The sequence below is a fragment of the Sus scrofa genome, chromosome 18, assembly GCF_054392235.1.
Source record: "Sus scrofa isolate SSC_HxYL_T2T_F1_AM1 chromosome 18, Sscrofa_HxYL_maternal_Yorkshire_Landrace_v2.0, whole genome shotgun sequence".
Classification (NCBI taxonomy): Eukaryota; Metazoa; Chordata; class Mammalia; order Artiodactyla; family Suidae; genus Sus; species Sus scrofa.
In genome coordinates this window covers 55,513,627-55,532,343 of record NC_139400.1, presented here as the reverse complement: position 1 = coordinate 55,532,343, position 18,717 = coordinate 55,513,627, and the positions used below count along the sequence as shown (strand labels likewise).

Below are 18,717 nucleotides of genomic sequence, written 5' to 3'. Positions count from 1 at the left end.
CTCAGGTGTTACTCTCTTCCATTCCAAACCCTCAGAGCCTGTTGCTTCCACCTATAATAGCAGCTATTATAACATCGTGGGGATTGGCTTCTATCAACCTGTCAAGATGTAATAGTCATTATTATGTTGCTAACGTTGACTGAAGTTTCCACATGGAGGGCATTGCGTTAAAAGCCTTCTATCCATTAACTCACTTAATCCTCACTATAGCCTATGAAGGAAGTAAAAATGGAAATAATAGCAATCCACCTTATTGGGTTATTGTGAGGACTGGGTAAGGAACCCAGGAAAAGTTCTTACAAAGGAACTCGCTGGGAGCCCGGCACATGCCTGTTATCACCACGTCATCACCATTTTCATCATCTTCATCGCCACCATCAAACCCATTTTACAGATAAGAGAACAGAGGCTTAAAGGAATTGACACATAGTAAACGAGTATAGCGGGGAACCTGTGTACTTCATTAATCACCGCCCTGTAAAGCACTTTAATATAAGTCCCTTTAAGGGGCGACATTAGATGAACACACCTTTCTACCTGCTCAGAGGTGAGCACAGAGCCTTAGCCAGAGGCCGCCTCTAAGGACATGAAGAAATGAATGGATTGCATCTGCAACCATCAAGAAGGTCGAGAGCTTGCAGGTGGCCTCCACTGCAAGCCCTTTCACATTGCTGCTGTTGTTGAGGGCCCAGAGGCCAAGTCGTCCTTCCCCCGGGGGTGGGGTGGGGGGTGGGGGTAGCCGCATTATCCACGCCCACGCTTCTCTCCCATCAGCCCCCTCTTTGTAGTTTCAGTCCCGGCTGCTCAGGTTTGTTTGTGCTGCCGTAAATTAGAGGACATGCTTTTTACATGTCCTGAATCTGTTTCACTCGGGATGATGGAGTGGGGGAAAAGCGGTTTCCCATAACCCTCTCAGATGTCCGGGGATGAAGTTGCACCGAGGGGCGTGCTTCCCAGCCTGAGCGGCCGCAGGGCCACCAGAAAGCACCGGCCCCATCAGCAGCGAGCTGCCCCCTGGTTGGAGCTGGGGGGGATCATTTTCGCCCAGACATGAAATGAAGCCTCTCACTCCAGGCGATGATGGGCCTCGCGGCTGAGCATGAAAATCGCTCACATATGTCTCCCGGTCTCTTCCGTGGGCTCGATTTGACCACAGTATTTCAATTTGTTTCACCAGAACTTGCAAAGTGACCTCTGACTTCATCCAAAGTCCCGGATCGTCCCCCTATGCAGAGCCCCCCCGCTCAGAGACCCCAAGTCAACGACAGTTGCTGAATCTTGAATATCCAGGGCTGACTTGCCCCCCAGTCCACCCCGCCCCCTCAGGGTGCAGAAGCCAGACCAGATACAGGGCTCGCAGCCACTGGGGGGGCAACCTGCAGAGACTGAGCTGTGCTGTCAGGAAGGAGAGGTGGAAGCTTAGAGCCTGATGGGGGAAGAAGCCCCACGGTGCTTAGAGAGCCGCGGTTTGGTTCCGCATGGTGATGACAAAAGCAACACGTGTGCCATGAACACATTCACTCCCACCTAAGGAAAAGGAAGGTAAGATACCAATGCTCATCGCATTTCCCTTGCTTTCTCATTGTCTTGGGACAATCTGATGGTCCTGTTGTCATTTTCTTTACTTTGTAGATGAGAATACTGAGCCTCAGAAAGTTCCAGTTATGCACCTAAGGTTAGTCAGCCAATTAATGGCAGAGTCAGGACTCCAAGAACAGTGACATGATTGGACCAGGACCTATTTTATCTGCAAGGAGAAAAGGGTGGCTCTGGCGGTAGTGTTCAGTAGTGGTCACCTGAGAATCACCTGGGGATCTTTAAAAAATGACACACACACACCCGGCGCACAGCAGGCCAGTTGCATCAGGATGACTGGGAGAAGGGGCTCAGAGGTAGGAATTATAGTAGTCAGGGTTCTCCAGAGAAACTGAAGCAATAGGATGTGTGGATGGATAGAGAGAGAGAGAGAGAAAGAGATTAATTTTAAAAATCTGGTTTATGTGATAATGGAGGCTGGCAAGAGTAGTATCTACAATATGGACCATTAGGCTGAAGACCCAGGAAGAGCTGGGTTGCATTTGACGTTCAAAGGGCATGTACTGGCAGCATGGCTTCTTGCTTGGGGGGACATCAACCCTTTGCTCCATTCAGACCTTCACCTGATTTGACAAGTCTCACCCACATTATGGAAGGCAATCTGCTTTACTCAAAGTCTACCAATTTTAACCTCAGATTCATTCAGAAAAACTTTACACAAACATCCAGAATAATATTCGACCAATTATGTGGGTTATCATGATCCAGAGGAGCTGACACATAAAGTTAACCATCACAGATCATTTTAAAGTCCGTGAGTACTTCTACTGTGCAGCTAGGATGGAGAACAAAGCTGCCGCTCCAGTACTCACAACTGCCTACGACTTCTTCACATCCAAAGACTGCCTAGCTATCCACAAATTGCCCAGGATAGAGGCTGATCAGGTACTTATCTCAACCAGGTACTGCTACTTTCAGGATAAGAAAGTTTCTGTAGGAACAGATGTAGGTGGAGCCAAAGCGTGTATTTATGGATTTTTCTAGAAAGTAGGTAAAGCAATCGCATTGTGCATTAACCATTTTGACTGCAGGTTCCAAATGGTTTCCGGTAAATGGCCTATGTTTTTTCTATTTATGCTCTTCCCAAACCCTCTCAGAGCAGACTTCCCTTTCTTAGAAGGAAGGTTTAATTTTTAAAACTTGAGAAAATCCAAAATGAAATGGTTCATTTGCACATGACCTATGGCTTGACATGAGATACTGGAGGCTCGTGTTAAAAGACAGTAAATCTCACCAAGATGGCAGGAAAATTTGTAGCCAGAGCTGGGCAATGCATTTTCCATAGCAGGTAATGCAGGAAAGCTGAAGCTACTGGCTGATAATATATTTGAAAACTTTAGAAGGCCTTCCCTTCCACTTGTTGGCTGAGAAAGTTTGAAAATACGAAGCATTATGCAACTGAGGCACCAAGTGGCAGTAGGCCCCTCTTGTTTGGTTTAAAGTATCACAGCTTTGGTATTTTTGTAATATATTGATGTGAAAACAGTTAGATGCATTTTATACATGTTTGATTAGCAAACTCAGATAGATGCATGTCCACCTCCCTAGTTCAGAGCAGCAAAACCATCTGCTAGGGGATGAGCCCTCAGGGCCAGGACTCCTGGGGAGTACAGGCGTGCCTCCTGGCAGCCTGTGCCCTTGGCTCTTGGTGCCACACCCCTCCCAGCTCACCCCCAGGAATGCCAGCGCTGCCACTAGTCCAGGCTCAGGGTCACGCTGAGTGGGCGGAGGTGGTCTTTAATCCTCCCTCTTTGTAAATTTCCTTCATTTCCTCTCCTTTCTTTCGGCTCTGTCCTCTTTCTTTGCTCACTTCAGCTTTTAACAAAGATATTAGCTCATAATACTTTATATCCTGGCCCCAACATCCCAAGGGGATATTTTTGCAGGGATTCTTTCTGGGATGAAATGATCGGCCACAGGAATAATACTAGTGGGTTAGGAGAAAGGATTTGGGAAGGAGATGTATTAAGAGGCTGCCATTAAGTCACACCGTATAAATGGCTCTCATGCCTTTCAGTGGTAACTTTAGGTAATTTTACCATTTGTTGTTACCGAAATGAGTCCCTCTCCCCAAAAAAAGAGATGTGGAAGCCCTAATCCTGAGTACCTTAGGATGTGACTTTATTGGGAAACAAGGTCTTTAAGGATGTAATAAAGTTAAAATGAGGTCTTTTTTTTTTTTTTTGTCTTTTTGCTATTTCTTGGGCTGCTCCCACGGAACATGGAGGTTCCCAGGCTAGGGGTCCAATCGGAGCTGTAGCCACCGGCCTATGCCAGAGCCACAGCAACGTGGGATCCGAGCCGCGTCTGCAACCTACACCACAGCTCACGGCAACGCCGGATCGTTAACCCACTGAGCAAGGGCAGGGACCAAACCCGCAACCTCATGGTTCCTAGTCGGATTTGTTAACCACTGCGCCATGACAGGAACTCCTAAAATGAGGTCTTTAGCATGGGCCCTAATCCAGTACAACTGGAGTCCTTATAAAAGGGGCAAATTTGGACATAGGTGCAGACACACACGGAAGGAAGATGATGGGAAGACACAGGAAGAGCACGACGTGAGGAAGGAGGGGGCGGTGTTTCTACAGGCTAAGGGATCCTCCAGGCCACCAGAAGCCAGGAAGGCAGCATGGAACAGGTCCTTCCCCAGCACTTTCAGAGGGAGCATGGCCTTGCCATCACCTGGATTGCAGACTTATAGAACTGGAAGAAAATAAATTTCTGTTGTTCTGAGCCACCAGTTTATGGTACTTTGTTACAATAGCCCTTGGACACTATTCTATCACCCTTTTTACCTATCGGCCTGAAAGCTCTTTTATCAATTATCTATTGCCCAATAAAGCTGCCTAACAAACCACCACGATACATCAGTTGGGCACAACAAATTATCTTAACTTGCTGAACCACAACAGGAGCTATTTTACCCAAGAGCCTAGGCGTCATAGTTGGAGGAGAAAGAGGACACTTCCAACTCTGTCACTCGATAGAGAAGGAATCATCTGAGATGGGCCTTAAAGAACGGGCTGGATTCCAACAGGAAAATAACTGTGAAGTGGGCGGAGCCTAGAGAAGGTGAGGAGGAAGACTAGGGCATTCTGCCCATACCCTGGAGTAGGGTTTATCTGGGCACCACTGAGCAGCCCGAAGTTGCTGGAGGACAGGGCCCCTGAGAAGCAACAAGCATCAACGTGAAGCCCACCTTCCCATCCTTCAGCAGACCTGGTTTTGGTCTGATTTCAACTGGTTCCTGTGGTCTTATTTCCCAGCCACACATTTTGAAGCGTTCTCACCCTTGCTTGAAGATTCTGTGACAACTTTCCTCTACTCCTCTTCCATCTTCCAGGCACCCAGGCACCACGCCTAACCTACCACAAGGCCTTGTTGGGTCTGGTCCTCTCTCAGCAACATCTGGTCCCCTAGAGTAATCAGAACTCTCCGGGCTGCCCTGGGCCGCCAATTCTACTGTAGGGTCTCGATTCTTCTCCAGGGCTCTCTCTAGAAGAAAGATCCTGCTGGTCTCAGGTCATCCTAACCACATCGGGATTTTCTGCTGTCCCCAAAAGAGCAAGGGGGGGGACAGTAAACCCCACCTGTGTTAGGAAGAGGACAACACTGTAGGTTGGAAACTCTGAAGGAGGTGGGACTGGAGCTATAGATGAAGATGGGGAAGGATTTAGAGGGGAACAAGCAAGAGGAAAGGCATTTCACAACACACAGACAAAGGGTAATAGTGAACGAGGTATGTAGCAGCTTGGGGAGTAGGAGACAGACGTGCCTCAAGGCAAGGGCGAGAGGAGTTGGGACCAAACCTTTGGCAGTGGAGAAACAAAGACCTACATCCTTCATTTGATAGACCCATGCTTTTCAGCTGGGAGCAGTGTTACCCCCTCGGAAACAACCTTTGGCAAAGTCTGGGCACATTTTTTATTGTCATAAGTAAGTATGGCAGCTAGTGGGTAGAGGCCAGGGATATGGTAAAACATCCCATGATGCCCAGAATATCTACAATATCAGGTCCCATGTTGAGAAAGCTGAGGTTGAGAACACTTGCACTAGAGAGCAGGGAGACACCGGAGGGTTTTGAGCAGGGAGGTGATAAAATAATGTTGATGCTGATACCATCATAAACTTGAGAGAGAGTCAGCCAGAGCAAAATATCTTACTTTGCACACCAGGGAGATTCCTAAAAGATTTTGCGACAGTCAATGTTTTAGAAATTAAACCCTATTTTAAACATACTAGGACAGCTTACTAGATTAAATCTGGAAGTGAATACTCTTCTAAAGTGAAAAATTCCTTTCCCATCATTCCTACCCAGCACCAATTCCGATACATGCAAGTAGTTATGCTTTCAAGTTTCTTAATGTGGGGTACACCTGATTTTCTCTCCCAGACTCGGGAGGGCAGTATGGGTTCCCTACCCCAGAACTAGAAGACAAGAAGCAGGGTCCCTGACCCCGCCCACTGTCTGACCCCAGATCAACTCCCTCTTACTTCACTGATTGGTTCCAGCACCATAGTTTCTTTTTCTCCATTGATTCCTCAACTCTTAAATGCAACTATTTCTTCAGCCTGTCATCGTAGGACACTTAATCCCAAATTTTACTGAAATGGAGTTTTTTTTTCCTTGCTGTGATGTTGGCAGCAGAATATGATTCCTTTGAAAACTTCAACAGTTCATTTCTGTTTCTTGGTGACTACTTTCAAGTCTTTAAACAATAAAATAAAGGGATTTCATTTTCCTCTGGATAAATACTTGTTTTTACCCCGTCTTGGTTTTCTTTCCTTTCCTTTAAAACTCCTTAACACAACGAAGTACACTAAATATTTATGAATGTAATTTATGAGCCTCAGCTGTTTACTTCTTGCCAAAACTAAAAAGCATGTCTGTGTGTGGCCTGAAAAATCCCAACTATGACAAGACCAAAATAGAGAAATGACCAACTATTTCATATTTTAAAAGGAGAGGAGAAAAAAATGGTCAAATTTCCAAAACTCCAGAAGTTCCCCATTTAACATATTCAGACTGCACGAAGGAACATAAGCAGATAAATAAAATATCTGCCCCAAGGACCCCTGTCCTTTTGTTCTGCCCCAGATGGTTACTGGGAAGCATAAACTGAGAGCATCAAGAGGGAAATAGGCCAGGTACCTGAGAGTTGGGTGATAGTTTCTTGCTCAACAGACAGGGCTAAAGGCCCGGCCCACCTCGACCTGCCCCCCAAATCCCCTCTCAGCTGCCTGCCTTGAACTATTAAGGGTCCAGGGAAAGAAATCAGCAAATCTCTAATGAATTCCTGATCCCACTGCAAGCCCCCCCCCCCCGCCCCACTTCCTCGCACACACTGCTTTGGAGAATCAAAACCCCACATCTGGAATTGGACTTTTCACTGTCGCAGGATGTCTCCAATACTGGCTGTTGTTTCTAGAGTTACATAATTCCTCCAAAGGAGCTTTTTTCTCACTTCAAAAAGAGTGAGAGAGATTGCAGAGGAAATGCCTATGATATTAAAAAGTCGTGACTACTCATCGGCGATCACGAAAAAGCAGCGGCACTGGACAGACATAGATCCTGAGAGTTAACTATGAACTTGAGGGGATGTGTCCTGGTTAACTACCATAAACAAAGAGAAATAAAGAAGGTGAGGGAAGGAGGTAAATGCCTCGTAATACACAATCACAGGAGCGATGATTTGAACATCTCCAGGGAGGGTTAAACAACTGGTGTTTTAAGGTGCATCCAGCTTGCTCAGAACATTTCACCCCGATAATCTAACCAGGCTTCAATCAATGGTTGGCTTAAGGTCTTTAAGCTTCGCCACGGGATGCTTCCTTCTGACTGTAGAAGGGCTGCCTTGAAGGGCATACCATCTCCTCGAGGAAGAAACCGAGGGAACCCCAGGCTGGCCCACGGCAACTCACCGGGCAGACTCTGCTCTTCACCCAAGCTTCCGCTGGCCCTGCTGAGTAGAAGTGAGCTTTGGAAACCCCTGCTTGGCCTCTTGAAAGAGGCAGTTGACCTAATGGTTGATTACTTTCTTGAAATGGCCTGTTGGACTGGATTTCCACTGTCCCCATTAATGGAAATTATAAGCAAGAGTTTCACTCTCCCCCCTGCTAAAATCTTTACCACAGCTCTTAAGAATCTGAGTACAGAAGATTCCAGGAAAACTAGATCCACTCTTAAATTCTCAAATAGTTTAATCTCAGAAGATATGTAGGTCCCCTGCCAAACCCAGGAATCAGAGCCAAAAACCAGTGTGTGTGTGCGCGTGTGCGTGTGTGCGTGTGTGCGTGTGTGTGTGTGTGTGTGTGTGTGTGTGTGTGTGTGTGTGGTGTGAGTGGATGTAGGGGTTTTCAATACAGTCTTAGCATTAGGGTGGATGAACACAGAAGATTTCATCCTCTTTAAGGGGACTAGAACTGGGAAGCAGATTGGGTTGGATTTCTCTGGAATAGCCAGACCTCTGTCCATTTGGGGTTCTTAAAAATAAGAAAGGTGTCTAAATTTGTCATAAAATTATCAGACTTAAAACTTAATATTATGTGATTGGTGCTAGGAATTCAGTAATTAACAGATGTCGTCTCTACCCTTAAGTCTATGCTCTAATAATGAACAGACTTGAGGTTGCCAAGGAGGGTGGGGGGGGAAGGATCAGGAGCTTTGGACCAGCAGATGCAAACGAGCATCCGTAGGATGGATAAACAACAAGATCCTCAGGCAGAGCACAGGGAGCTCTATTCGATATCCTGTGATAAACCATAATGGAACAGAATATGAAGAAGAATATATAACTGAATCCCTTTGCTGTACGGCAGAAATTAACACAACACAGTAAGTCAAGTATACTTCAATAAAATTAAAAAGAAAAGAGGAGTTCTCATCATGGCTCAGTGGTAACAAAGCCAACTAGTATCCATGAGAACATGGTTCAATCTGTGGCTTTGCTCAGTGAGTCAAGGATACAGCGTTCACAGCTCTGATTGGACCCCTAGCCTTCGCACCTCCATCCCTCCATCCTCCATTAGCTGCACGGTGTGTCCCTAAAAAGCCAAAAAAAAAAGAAAAGAGAGAGAGAGAGACGTCTATGATCTAATGGGAGATCCAGATGATGAAATAAGCAATTTCGGTTCAGGTTAATTACTATCCCGATGGGAAGTTCAAGACTCTCTAGGTGCTATGAGTCACCTTGCTCAGGTTGGGAAGGTCAAGAAAGGCATCATGGAAGAAATAACATCTCAGCTGAGATCCAATGGCAAGATAAGAAGTAACAAAGAGAAGGGATAGGACATCAAAGGAGAACTAAAATCACTTGCAAAGCCCTAGAGTCTGTGGCATTTGGCTAAAATGTGAGTGATGAGAAACAAAAACAGACTCCATAAACCAGGGATCTCCAGACTTTTCTGTAAAGGGCAGGTAGTAAATATTTCAGGCTTTGTGGTCCCTACAGTCTTAGTCAAAACTATTCAACTCTTCAGAAAAATGCCTGCAGACAATATATAAATGAAGATGTTCTAATAAAACTTTACAAGAAGGGGTGACAGGCCAGATATGGCTCATGGCCTCATTTCGTTGGCACTTGAACCCTCGCCATTCTAAGTTTGGTCTCCAGACCCGTAGGCTCAGCATCACCTGGGAGGTTGTTGGAAATGCAGAATCTTGGAGTTCCCATTGCGGTTCAGTAGTTACAAACCCAACTAGCATCCATGAGGATGCAGGTTCAGTCCCTTGCCTCACTCAATGGGTTAAGGAGCCAGCATTACCATGAGCAGCAGTGTGGGTCGCAGAATCTGGAATTGCTGTGGTTGTGGTGTAGGCCAGCAGCTGCAGCTCTGATATGACCCCTAGCCTGGGAATCTCCATAGTTCACAGGTGCAGCCATAAAAAAAAGAAAAGAAAAGAAAGAAATGCAGAATCTCAAGACCCACCTGTGACCTTCTAACCCAGACTGTGCATCTGATGAGCAAGAGCTCCCCAAGAGGTTGGCAGGCACATGAAAGTGGGGGAAGCGCTGCTCTAAGCCTGATGAAGGCCTTTGGACTCATCTTTGGAGCACTCATATGTGCTTATTTGGAACATTCCTCTGGTTATAGTACTGCAAGTACCAGAGAGTGAGTATCCCCTTAAATCTTGTGCACTAAGTACCTAGCCTATTTCCCCATAGTCCTGGCCCTGGTGAGGAAAATGGACAACAGGGGCAAGACATAGGGCGGTGGGCACACCTACCACTACCTCACCTTCCCCACAACAAAGACTGACCTTCAAAAGCTATTGGGGGTTTACCTTTATGAAGCCTCCTAAGGCTGACCCCTTAGATGTATTTCCAAGGCTCAGTTGCAGCCATTTTTCTAGGGACCATATCGTCAGACCAGAGCTGGATGGACATAGTGTTTCTCTGCTGTCCAACATGTTATCATTTGTTTCCATAGAGATTCCATAACACTCTGGGCAGCCAGTCTTCTGGGCCTGATCCACCTCTAAAGGCATTTCTGGCCATGTGGGTCTGATGTCAGCTTCCTGACTGGTGCACAGGCAGCAGCTCTGAGGGTGAGTGGAATAAGGTCCCTTCATTAGTAAAGAGAGAGACCCTGGACCAGTTGTACCTGCTGTGAAGGAAGACAAGGCCCAAAGAATGCATCTCCCTTCCCTACTTTTTATTTATGTTTTAGAAAACCCTATTAAAGCAGAGCCTGGCACTCTCCTAATTTTTCAGCCATTTAATACATTCAACAGAATTTCTGACCTTGAATTTAAACATACTTGAAATAAACACACACACACATATCCAGCTTCTTGGTTGTCAGCTTCAAGGACTTAGGGACTTGGGGTGCACCTGTGGACACTATAGCCAAAAGGATGCTGGAAAGCTGATCAGAAGATGTCTTTCAGCAAAGCTCCGTTGATTTCGCAAGTCCCTTCCCCTGCCTCTGATTGTATTTCACCCACATGCTTCTCCTGCTCACTTTGACTTGCCTTTGGGGATGGGTCACTCAGATTATGCTGATGTGAGCAAACCCAGTGAATAATTGTGCCTTGCTCTTTCGCTGGTTTAAAGTTAGACTGATATAGTCTAACCTTTACCATCATAGCAGAGCCTTGATAATGTATGGCCCCAGGAAAGACACCTGTGGAAATTTCTGTAATGATCTGGCTTGGACAAAATGAAGCCTAGGTATTTCCCAGTGTCATGCTGGCTGAGCTACTCATATGTGTAAATGCCCTCCACCAGGTCACCCGCAAAGCCACTTGCATGAAGGTGGCGGAACTCAGAACATCCACTTGTGCACTCAAGGGTTCCTCCCTCCATGTAGAATCCAGAAAGGCTTCACCAGCCCTACCAGTGTTTTGGAGATATGATAAGGTTCAACACTTTTAGATGGATTTTTCTTTTTCTTTCTTTCTTTTTTTTTTTTTTTTTTTTTTTTTTTTTGTCTTTTTGCCTTTTCTAGGGCTGCTCCCGCAGCACATGGAGGTTCCCAGGCTAGGGGTCCAATTGGAGCTGTAGCTGCCAGTCTATGCCACAGCCACAGCAACACAGGATCTGGGCTGTGCCTGCAACCTACACCACAGCTCACAGCAATGCCGGATCCTTAACCCACTGAGCAAAGCCAGGGGTCAAACACGAAACCTCATGGTTCCTAGTCAGATCGTTAACCACTGAGCCACGACAGGAACTCCAAGATGGGATTTTTCTTAATGGGATATATCTAAGCACGTAGTGGTTGGGAATTTAGGTTCTGGAGTCAGCCAACTTCAGCACGAATCCCTCTTTTATTTAGTAGCTGTGTGAACTTGAATACAGTTCCTAACCTTCTCTATGACTCAGTTTCCTCATATTTTAAAATGAGGACAGTGGTAATACCTACCCCACAGGGCTATCATGTATGAAGACTACATGAGAGGTCACATAACAGGTTTTACAGATCACCTGGTACATGGCAACGCACAATGCCAGCTGTCGTACCCACTGTTTATCATTATTAAAGGCTTCCCTTGAGTTTGCTCATCCTTTATAGCTCAATTTAAAACTCACCTTCTCACAAAGCTTCCTAGCTAAGCGCAGCCAGCCCCAGACATGATTCCTGTCCCTGTTCCCCAGCACATATGAATAAGGCTCCTGGGTGGCTTTGGTTTTATTGTTTGTTTGTTTTGCATGATTTACCTCCTCAGACAGAATTATGAGGTTCTTAAATGAGAGGACCAAGTCTCCCTGTTTGACATATGATCCACCCAACCCCTAGAACACCTACTATAGCGCTAACTACACAGAAGTAGCTTAATCATTGAGGAATTAACTTTATTTCAGAATAAACAGTATCATGTGTGTTACAAGTAACATGGATCTCACTCGGTTGTCATCTATGGCACCAGGACACACCCTGAGATTGCGTCATTAGATATTTTTGTCATTAGATACTCAGAGTACAAGCTTTGCAGCCAGACATTCCAGGTTTGATCTGAGCCCTTCTAATTACTAGTTGCAAGGTTGGGAAAAGTTGCTTAACTTGCCCAGCCTCAGTTTACTCATCTATGAAATGGAGATAGTCAGAGTTCCTATCTCATGTGGTTTGGGGAAGATTAAATGGGTTTAAGGTATGTTTTGTGCTTAGAACTAGTGCTTGAAGCATAAGAACGTTTTCACTCTGTAAATAAATTATTTGGTATGAAGTTAATAGCACAAACACATTTGCAGGGAAGACCGTTCACTTTAATTGAAAGAAAAAACTTTGATAAAAGTTAGAGTATATTGATTGAGCTAGCATGATCAATAGCCATTTGCCATCGTAAAAAATACAACTGTTTTTCCCTGAACAGTTTCCGTTTAAGGAATCAACTCATGCCTTTGCCTCTAGAGAATCACCCCTTTCCTTCCACATGGTAACAGTAAAACTGCCTCTCTCACTAACCACCCCATCCCTGTGCTGTGCTCTCACCATACATACAGATCCTGGGAGAGAAAAGTTCCTCTTCCCTGGGGATTGAGAGCTGCAAACACAGCACAAGCTAGAGATGCTAGGTAGCTACTTTGAACACCTTTGAAAATTGGGAGACGCTTCACATTGAAACCAATGCACAGAGCTGAGAGATGGCCAGAGAAAGAGACAAACCAGCGTTTTATACAGCCACGGATCATGACTGAAGTGGAGACAATGCAAACCCTAGGCTTCCCACACCTGTGTTCCAGTAAAACTCCTTTTTTTTTTTTTTTTTCAGTCTTTTGTCTTTTCAGGGCCGCACTCACGGCCTATGGAGGTTCCCAGGCTAGGGGTCGAATCAGAGCTGGAGCCGCCGGCCTGCACCACAGCCACAGCAATGCCAGATCCGAGCTGCCTCTTCGACCTACACCACAGCTCATGGCAGTGCCGGATCCTTAACCAACTGAGCGTGGCCAGGGATCAAACCTGCAACCTCATGGTTCCTAGTTGGATTCATTAACCACTGAGCCATGGCTCTAAAACTCCTCTTTTCTTAAGCTAATTCATGTTCTCTTTCTGTCCCTTGTAACCAGAGGAGCCCTGATTGAAGACTTTTAACTGTGTGAGTCACGTGTCTGTCAAAGTAAGTTCAATCTAGAGAGAGGAATTTACTTTTCATCAGTTAACATTACATGAAACTAAAATTTATAAATATTTACAAATAATTTATAAATATTCATAAATGATAAATATCAAGTTATTTTATTTTTTAGAAAATTCTATAATTTGGATTTTTAATTTGAATTAAAGAAGTCTTGCTGAAAGAAATTGACCAGATTTTACATTTTTATTTTAGGCAGTTATAAGTAGAGGTTTAAATAGAAAGGCTAGATAACTTTTTAAATAAATGCAATAATAAATATGCAAGATAAAAGTGAGTTAATTCATTGTTCATTTATCTATAAAAAGTAAAATATTATATTTGGACAATGTATATGCACAGTCTATATATATATACATATACACACACACACACACACACACACACACATATATATACAACAGAGAGAGAGAGTGCACATGAATTTACCGTGTCCCTATGTACCAGGTATTCTAATGTGTTATGTGTATTATTGCACTGAGTCCTTAAAACAACTTCCCTTAGAGGTAAGCATTGTTACCCCTAAACTTTATGAAAACAGAGACTCAAAGAGGTTATATAATTTTTCCAAGGTCACTTAGCTGCCAGTGACAGAGCCTGGATTTAAACCTGAGCTCTATTAGTTCCAGCAACTGGGATGTCTTTCCATTACACCACGCTGGCGACCTCAGAAACAACTGGCACTGTCACCCTGGCTTTCCCAGGGTCTGGAAGCAATGTGAGAGCTATTACATAGATGCGCGGTGTGCTCCACGTACACTTGTGGGGAGCAAGTGTCTCCAACACTGAGCTCACACCCACCAAGTGAAAGCACAGAGCCCCATGTGCTCAGAAGGCCAGTGTCTGCTGGGAAGGCCATAGGAGGGACCCCAGCTGGGAGATCATCAGCTCTCACCAGAGGCTCCCTTCTGCCCCTCAGTGATTTGCAGACTTGCTCTGAGATAGATGAGGATGGGGGGTTCCTGCTGTGGCTCAGCGGTAACAAATCCAACTAGCATCCATGAGGACAAGGGTTCGAGCCCTGGCCTCGCTCAATGGGTTAAGGCTCCGGCATTGCTGTGAACTGTGGTGTAGGTCACAGACACAGCTCAGATCCGGCGTTGCTGTGGTTGTGGCGCAGACCGGCAGCCACAGCTCTGATGGGGCCCCTAGCCTGGGAACTTCTGTATGCTGCAGGTGCAGCCTTAAAAAGAAAAAAAAAAATTTTTAAAAAGGTGAGCAATAACTGGGAATAGAGCAAATGTACTAATGGATTTGAAAATAAATGACTCAAATCTAAGCATATTACTTAGAAATACTGAGGCAAAATATTTTAAAAATGCTAAAACCATCTGGTAATTTGGAACATTGGATATTTGATGATATTGAGATCATGGTATGCTGTGATGTTAAAAATAAGATTCCTTATCTTTGTAGAGAGTCATAGTAAATTATTTACAGGTGAAATAATTCAGGGACTTGGATTTGCTTTGAAATAATCTGAGAGTGGAGAGAGAGAAATGAAACACAGTTGGCCATGTGATGGTGGTGGTTGAAGCCAGTGATGGAATATGGGGTTTCCCATACTATTCTCCCAAGTTTTGTATAGATTTGAAGTTGTCCTTAATAAAAGAAAAAAAAACTTTGAACATAAAAATCCATAACCTTTAAAAATTGAAAGATTTAGCCTTTAATGTAGGCAAAGAAGGGAGATTGAGGGCTGCTATTTTCCCTGCCTTTTCCCAGTATGTAATTTACTCCTTTGAGAAAAATTAAAATTAAACTTTAAAAGAAATCAGAAAAGAAGGAGCCAATGGGTCGACCAGCCTCTCCTGGCTCCGTGGCAGAATTCACTAATCAGCCTCGGCCTGATTGCCCACCAAGCGGGGAGGAGCTTCTGGACCCTCAGTGCAGCCTGCCCGAGATGAAGCCCATCCTGGAGAAGACCTGTAAGTTGTTCTCACAGTTTAGACAGGCTCTGCCCAGAGGTCTGTGCTCCATCACCGCAAGTCAACCTGAATACCGGCTCAGAACCTCCCACACAGGCCCTGGAAGTTAGGTCATCACTCCCGACCAGCCTGAGCTGAGGCTTCCCTTTTGGTTGGAATTCCTGCTGAGCCCAAACGACCAGCCCTCCTTCAGCCGCTGGCAATAACATTTTCCTATGATGGGCTTTACTGCACGTCTTGGAAAGCGATGAGTGCTAAAAGATCCCAGTCCTATGCAAAAGGAAAACGTTAGCATTCTATTTGGGTCAACGTGTGAAAGGCTTTTCCACACTTGGACAGAAACTGAAGTGCCTGTGATGTCTTTCTTGGCTGGCTTACAATTCTCCTGGGATACGTAACCACATCGGCATAAGTGGAGGGTATTGGGTGGGGTCGAATGGAGCTATGAACTGGTTCTCGTTCTTTTTTTTTTTTTTTTTTTTTTTAGGGTCGCACTCATGGCACATGGAGGTTCCCAGGCTAGGGGTCTAATTGCAGCTACAGCTGCCAGCCTATGCCACAGCCACAGCCATACCAGATCCCCGACCCACCAAGTGAAGCCAGAGCTTGAACCCACATCCTCTTGGATACTAGTTGTATTCGTTCCCATTGCACCACAACAGGAACTCCTTGGTCCTCATTCCTTGAGCAAGGAGACTTTGCTGTTGTTAGTAAACCCTGGACATGCAGACCCCAGCCCTCCCGATTCCCAGCCGTAGCCCAGTGCCTGGCTCCTCAGCAAACCCCGCACTCAGTCTCTGACACTAAGCCCAAATGTTAGGCTCAATTCTTTCACTGGAGAGACTGGGAAATGAGGTGGAAGAACCAGCAGGTTGATTAGCTCTAGAGCCAGGCACAGTGCTAGGGGCTTCCGACTCATTCCATCTTAATCATAAATCCTATGAATCAGACCTTATAGATGAAAGCATTGAGGCTCAAAGAGGTTGTGATTTTGCCCTTGCCGCATCACTAGAAAGTGCAAGCAATACTAGGTCTTTCTCAATTCACAAACCTTTGCTCTTCTCCAACCCAGTGCTCCTAAGAAGTCGAAGCTCATCTGTAAACCCCTCGTCAATGCCAAGCCCAGATCCCTAGACCGTTTGAAGATAGCACGTATGCCTATCTGGAAAAAGTCTGCCACTTAGAAACTAGGTTTACAGGGGGGTGTTTGAACCCATATGTCAGGCAGTGTCAGGTCTCGCTTCCAAAATCAGAAGATGCTGAGGAAGCAAATCTCCCAGGTAAAAGGTACTTATCATGTACCTCCCAGCATCTGCATTGTACGCTTCGGTTTCCCATTCCTCAGAGTCTTCCCTAGACCTTGGCCAAGACTGTAGAGTCTGCTCTATAGCCTGGAAAAGGGGAGCATTTTTTTTTTTGTCTTTTTGCTATTTCTTGGGCCGCTCTGGGGGCATATGGAGGTTCCCAGGCTAGGGGTCGAATCGGAGCTGCAGCCACCAGCCTACGCCAGAGCCACAGCAACGCGGGATCCGAGCCGCATCTGCAACCTACACCACAGCTCGCGGCAACGCTGGATCGTTAACCCACTGAGCAAGGGCAGGGACCGAACCCGCAACCTCATGGTTCCTAGTCGGATTCGTTAACCACTGCGCCACGGCGGGAACTCCAGGAGAGCATTTTTATGGCCTGACTTAAAGAAGAAATAACAGACCAAAGAAATTAAAAATCCAACCAGGGGCGTTCCATGGTGGTCTAGTGGTTAGGATTTGGCGATTTCACCACTGCAGCTCAGGTTCAATCCCTGGTGTGGGAATTGATTTCCCACATCAAGCTCCTGCATGCTGTGGCCAAAAATATAAAGTAAAATTAAAAGAAAAATCCAACCAGAAGCCAATTATGTAATTGACAAAGTTCTATTTTCTTCATTCAAATAGGGCGCTAAATTTTCAATATAAGCCTGTGGTTCGCCTTGAGGTTGCCTAGTCTACTTCAGCCCAAGTTCTCAGGTTGACACTCATTGTCAGCAAAAGTTCCGACCCATGACTCCAGGAAGGGCGACTCACACATTCTGTAAAGGCAGGACCAGCCTCCACCGCTGTACGGGGAGCCCTGCCCACGTTCCCCAGAGGCAGACTAGAAGCAGCTATGACAAACCTCTCTCAGTAACTAATGGAACAGGCAGATAAAAGATTAATTTTAAAAAAAGAAACAATTTGAAACAACATGGTTAACCAACATGTGATCTAATTGGCATATTTAGAATACTTTACCCAGTATCTGGAGAATATACACTCTTTCTAAGTGATTGTGAAATATTTACCAAAATAGATCATCAACTGGGCCATACAATAAGTTTCAACAACTTTTAAAAGGTTGAACGCAGAATATTTTCTTTGATGAGGGTAGCATTAAATGAGAAATCAATACCAGAAAAATAAATAGAAAATCGCCAAACTTTAGAAATTAAGCAGCACACATTTAAATGATACATAGGTCATAGAAGAAATCAAAATAGAAACTAGAGAATATTTTGAACCGAGTGAGAAAACAATGTATCGAAACTTGTGGAATGCAGCTAAAGCAGTGCTTAAAGGGACGTTTATGGAACTACATGCATATAATAAAGTATAAGAAAATATAGTACTTATGGCATATATTTTAAGGGAAGAAAGGTTGAAAATTAATGACATGTTTCCATCTCAAGAAGCTTGGGAGAAAAAACCCAGCAAATTAAGCACAAGAAAAATAGAAGGAAAGCTATAAAATAAATGCAGAAAACAATGACATATAAAATATACATACAATGGAGATAAATCAAAGTTGGCAGTTTGAAAAGATTAATAAAATTCATAAACACCTAACAAGATTGATTTTTTATTTTTTAATTTAATTTTTTGGAATATAGTTGATTTACAATGTTGTGTTTCAGGTGTAGAGCAAAATGCTTCTCTTATACATATACCCATTCTTTTTCAGATTCTTTCCCCAGATAGGCCATTACAAAATATTGAGTAATGTTCCTTGTGATATATACAATTTTTATATACAATAATGTGTATATGTTAATCCCAAACTCCTAATTTATTCCCTTTTGGTAACCATAAGTTTGTTTTCAAAGTCTGTGAGTCTGTTTCTGTTTTGTAAATAAGTTCTTTTGTATCCATTTTTTAGATTCCACATATAAGTAATAACATATGATGTTGGTGTCTCACTGTCTGACTAATTTCACTTAGCAAGATAATTTCCTAAGTCCATCCGTGTTGCTGCAAATACCATTATTTCATTCTTTTTATGGCTGAGTAATAGTCTATTGTTTATATGTACCACATCTTTATCTAATCCTGTTGATGTATATTTAGGTCGCTTCCATGTCTTGGCTATTGTAAACAGTGCTGCTATGAACACTGGGGTGCATGTTCCTTTCAAATTGTACTTTTCTCTGGATATATGCCTAGGAGTGGGATTGCTGAGTCATATGATTGTTCTATATTTAGTTTCTCAAGGAATCTCCATACTGTTCTCCACTGTGGTTGCACCATATACACCAACAATGTAGGAGGGTTCCCTTTTTCTCCACACACCCTCCAGCTCTTCTTGTTTGTAGACTTTTTG

The 18,717-nt window shown here is 44.4% G+C and overlaps 1 long non-coding RNA gene across 2 annotated transcripts in view; it reads right to left on the bottom strand.

The window, feature by feature from the left end:
- Positions 1 to 18,717, bottom strand: part of LOC102164754 (uncharacterized) — a 163,378-nt gene that overhangs the window by 106,594 nt on the left and 38,067 nt on the right. Inside the window, exon 1 of one of the 2 annotated variants that reach the window (XR_014834122.1) lies at positions 7,522 to 7,648. The exons of the other annotated variant lie outside the window; for it this stretch is intronic. This is a non-coding gene — a long non-coding RNA (uncharacterized LOC102164754). Of the gene's footprint in view, positions 1 to 7,521; positions 7,649 to 18,717 lie in introns of those variants that run through there. 2 annotated transcript variants of the gene reach the window in all.